This window comes from Lactuca sativa, chromosome 2 (genome assembly GCF_002870075.4).
Source record: "Lactuca sativa cultivar Salinas chromosome 2, Lsat_Salinas_v11, whole genome shotgun sequence".
In the NCBI taxonomy this organism is placed as follows: domain Eukaryota; kingdom Viridiplantae; phylum Streptophyta; class Magnoliopsida; order Asterales; family Asteraceae; genus Lactuca; species Lactuca sativa.
In genome coordinates, this window is record NC_056624.2 from 159288575 (window position 1) to 159294258 (window position 5684).

Consider the following 5684-nt stretch of genomic DNA (forward strand, 5'->3'; position numbering starts at 1 on the left):
TATAATCACAGAAAACTTTACACCATCATGCATCATACTCAAGTAATTTGATCATCCATTTCAATTTAAGGGCCCATGAAGTCGTGATCTTCTAACCCATCCATTTAAGGGCACATAAAGTCCTTATCTTGTAACCCATGATCTGCAAAGTTTATTTCGACGTTTAAGGTAGGGTTTAAGGTAGGGGTTGACTAAAAAGACACTTTAATTTTCCATTTATACATATTTCACTTGCAGTCAAGTTCACATTTATAAGAAACCTTTTCTTGTTCTTAGATCAGAAGTTTTTTATTGACCAATTAAACATAAAGAGAAGATACAAAAACCCATAAAAAAAAGATTACATTGCTATAAATTTTACTGTTTAAAGTACACCACAAATAAAAACTCAGTAGAAAAAATAAACTCTAAACTAAATACATCGGAGGAAAATACATTGCTAGCCGAAAAATATATCATCAGAGCCATCATTGCTAGTCGAAAATACAAAATGATCGGAAATACATTATTGAAGCCATCATTGCTCGTTGGAAATACGTTGTTGGAGCCATCATTGTAACTTCTTTCTTTTGTTCTTTCTCTTTCTCTCTTAAAATTCAAACTAAATATTCATCAACATAGTGTATATCACCTTCGCCTCCGCCAGGAACGTACTATGTTGGAGGGGTAATTCCGCCATTTTGATGTCTTCATACACACGAAAATGATGGAGCGAGAAAGAGGGAAAGAGAAAGACGAAGAGAGAGTCAGAGACCGATCGAAAGACCACTTGGTTTTGGTGGTCCGATAGGCGACGAATCCGTAGTTGCATAGTTCGATAGCGACGACAATAATCAACCAATGATATGTATATATATATATATATATATATATATATATATATATATATATATATATATATATATATATATATATATATATATATATATATGGCTAGATTAAAATGTGAATGGACATCTATTATACGGACGTGGATAATGTTATTGTATAAGAATAACAAAGAAAATATGTTGTTTGATAATGTGAATACGTTTAACCTCACATAACTATTGTAATTTTCAAACACTAAGACTAATTATATCGTCGACAAGTGTATTATAGACTTTTTATAATTCTTATTCTATCAAAATGTGTTATTGATAATCGCATTCTGTAAGAACGAAAATGAATGAAAACGATACATGATAGCAAAAATGAATAAGAATTAATAAGAATGCGTAACATCCCGATGTTAAGGTACTTCAAATTTCAAACCTTTAATTTTATTATATTGCATTTTGGTCCCTAAATCAAAGAGAATGTGAATTGGAGCACTAGTGGCATTTTCATAATTTTGACAGGGAGGAGTATTATAAGTTTTGAGCATAGTAAACAATCATATATGTGTATGTAACCCTAATTATTGAATCTATGTTTTTCTCTATTAGACATACAAGCATTAAACATAAAAACTAGAAACCCTAACATGCTTCTACTAATTTCGAAATCAACAAAATAGGTATTAGAACACATACCTTTAATGTTATATTGTAATAACAGTGGATTCTTTGAAGATCATGACTTTAAGAACAAGTGTCACAAGTGTAACACCTCTAATAGCTCACAAACACATTATACAAGAGGATGAGATGAGACAGGATGGAAGTTGCTCAAAGTTTCGGCTCTTCTAGGGTTTCACAACGACGGCCGAAACCTAAAGGGGGAAGCTCTTTTGATAGTTAAGGTTGCTTAGTCCCAGAACTATGGTTTGTAGGTGGAAACTCTACTTTCCAGCTTAAGGCCTAAGCAGCCCATGGACTCCCGTTCTCAAGGCCTTGGACGAAAATCCTTGGGGCCTCCCTAGAATTTTCAGCCAACCCTCTTTAGGGTGATCCTGGAGCCCAAACCATAATTATTAATTAATTGCAAAACATCCCTTGTACTTTTAATTAATCCCTTTAATCCCAAAATTAATTCCAAATTAATTTCTCATTAAATATTAATTAAATAACATGATTTCTAATTAATATATTATTTTCATAATACATTAATAAATCATTTTATATACTAATTTGTTATTCCAAATAATAAATTCAACCTTTCTCCCCAAAAGTCATCATGTCAAGTTGCTAGTATGAAGACAAACCAAAAGGATTATGCTACTATCACTTAAAACACAGACCCATTATAGTCAGTGTTGTAAAAATCAGCCTACTCGGTCGAGTCCTCGGAATCGGCCCTCCACCGATGCGAGTTTTGTGAACTCGGCAAAAAAACTCGGATTAAGTCAAACTCGGTCAAAAGTTGGTCAACCTTGGTCAAAATTCAGTCAATATCTCTCTAACTCGGGCCTACTCGGTCTTACTCGGTCAACTTGGTCAAACTCGGTCAACTCGTTCAAACTTGGTCAAACGGTCAAAATTGTCATAAAAATAGAAAATAAATCAAGAATTTCAAGATTAATATGTATAATACACTTAATGATTTATTATTTAACACACACATGTGATTATTACTATATATATATATATATATATATATATATATATATATATATATATATATATATATATATATATATATATATATATATATATCTTAAATTTTCAGTAATTATTCACGAATTAGGACAATTGTGTGTGTTCTAGGTTTTATGTATTCACATGTATCTAATTTTGTTATATATTTCAATTAAAATTATGATATTTACTTATGGTTTTGACATATAAAATTTTCTTTAAAATATTTCTACAGGAATTACCGAATCCGAGTACTCCCCGAGTACTCGCTACTCGGTAGTTGGCCGAGCAGGTGCCGATTAACGAGTTCTGCAACCTTGATTATAGTTATGGGCATAGACACCTAATACAACAATTTCCCACTTGGATAAGTCTAATAACTATAATTGCAAGTATAACTTCAAAAATTGACTCGCAAATTGTAGCTCTCAAAACCCCGCCGAAGTCTGACTTAGACAGTAATGTGTTCTAAGATAAGTGATCATATAACTCTCCGTTCGGCAAGATATCACGTGGACATGTAACACCGTAAATTTTTAAACAAAATTTCATTTAAAAATCACATAATTCTCATAATACATTTCACACAAATCCCATTTAACTAATTAACAAAACACAGCTCCATGATTATTTGATTAATAATCCAGGATCCCCAAAACATAACTCTTTCTCTGGTGTGTACAATCAAGTCGGCGCCTTCCCGCGGTCTTGATAAGAACCTAAAACACGTAACACATAACACGATAAGCACGAAGCTTAGTGAGTTCCCTAAAATACCACATATAGCTCATTAGCCACTCGAGGCTATAACACTGTAAGAACCTCTCGTCAATGTGTCTCAGTGGGACTCTCCAGTCCCACAACTCTGATAGACCCCCCAGTCCTAACTTTGAAAGCTCTGAGTAATACACAACATAAATCACAAAGAAATAATGCAGGATATCACAATACACAATGTAAGAACATAGGACATCTCAGTCACACAAAGATACCACTCATGGTAAGTATAGTGAGAAGACTCACCTCGTAAGCAAGCAAGCAATTATCCACGTACTTAAATCTCAAACTAACCACCGCCTAACATATAGGGTAAATATCTTTAATTAATACTCAATTCTCGACTCTAAGTAAACCAAAGATTACTCTTTCTCTCTCTAACTTTGGAAGTGGGTAAAAGACCATTTCACCCATCCATGATCTCCATTACTCATGTTTGACCAACCCTATGGTTAACAAAAATGAAACTCGAATCAACTGTCCTTGGTTGACCTGACTCATCGAGTGCACTCATGTAACTCATCGAGTCCCCTCGTTTCCTCAGAATTCTCAAGAAAGTCTAACTCAGCTCGTCGAGTTGACCCTCCAACTCGCCGAGTTATCGCATGCTCAAGCTCATCAAAACAAACACTAAATGACTCGTCGAGTTGGCTCATCGACTCGGTGAGTCCATTCTAACTCACTTCTTATTCAAACGATTCCAAGGCAGAAAACCTCCCCAAAACTCTAGATCTGTACTTTGAAGAACGATTATCACGTAAAGCCTCGAGCTTTATGCCCATGCATGGAACTTAGGGATTGAAATACCAAGAACATGCTCTATTAAGGGTTTCTCACTCAAATACTCCACCATGGCTAAAGAAAGTGTAACGCCCGTAGATCCGGGCTAGTCAATTTAGAGATAATAGGGGTTGAAAACGAATTTTCGAAAAAAGATTATTTAGAATAAATAATCTTAACCAAGTTGTAGAATATGTCTCAAGGGTTCCGTACATATAAAGAGCGCCGAAATCCGAGTTATAACGAAGAAGTTATAACCCGTCGAAGTTTTAGGGCAAAACCGACACGACACCGGGAGACGTAAATAGTGCTTTACGATGAAGGACTTTTTAGCCTTAGTAATCTAAACAAAAGTCATAGAATATGTTATGCTGAGAGCGTCCATAAAAAGGAACACCCAAATCTGACTTCGTATGAGGAAGTTATAATTTTTCTAAGATTTAGCATAACAGTGCACAACCTGGAATTTGAATTTTAGATCGAGCGGTTTTTGGCCAACGCGACCTAAATGAGAATTGAAGATCTCATTAACAGGAACTCAACGACAGAAAGACAGACGAAAACGGAGTCTGTATGTAAAAGTTATGAATTTTTAAGGGACCAATCCTGTCTCGGCCGGTTAAAAATATAACTTTAAAAATAAAGTAAAAATTAGCCGACGGAGTCTAAACTAAAGGGACCAATCTTGCATGTGTTGTGTACTTGTATGGTTACTAGGTGGGGCCCAGTGGTCATTCTATATGCTAGTATCTGGTTATGTGTATATGGTTTGTATGAGGGTGGGGGCATTATGGCATGTTGGGTTGAAATATACCCTGGGTGGGGGCCATTACCGCATGTCAGGTTGAAATATACCCCAGGGTGGGGCCCATTATCACATGTCGGGTTGAAATATACCCTAGGGCGGAGCCTACTATCGGATGATTGAGTTGAAATATACCCCAGGGCAGGGCGCATACTTGCATACTAGGTTGGTATATACCGCAGTGGCTAGGTCCAATTGTATGTTTGGTATGTGGTATTCTAGGGAACTTACTAAGCTTTGTGCTTATGGTTTTTAGTTTGTGTTTCAAGTACTTTTGTTTTCAACTGCAAGAGCTCGAGATGATTGCAGGTCACACACCACTTGATTCTGCATTCTGTGATGTACTCTAATAATGTTGTTGTATTGATAAAACTTTAATAATCGTGGTTTTATGAAAATGATATGATTTAATGGTTTATTAATGTAAAAACGAAAAATTTAATGGTCTTATTTTTGGGACGTTAGAAAACGCAAATAGGAAATATGGACAAAAGGGCCTCTAATTATGTTAGGCTTTAGCAATGACACGACCTTTAGCAGCAACGAAAAGCCTTAGTGGCAAAACTTAAATTGTATTAGCGGCAACATACCAAAAAACTGGAAAGAAAAATAGGCATTTTTGGGTGTCATTAGCGGCGACAATGTGGCTGCTATTGCTATCAACAATAATGCATTGCGAGGGACGGTCGGTCGATCTACCAAGCTAATCAACGATTGTGTTTATGAGCACAAGGATCATGGAACATGGCAATAAAAACGACACATTTAGATCGGTGTGTATGGTACCTCCCTTTACCATACATTTGGTATGCCACATCAGCGCC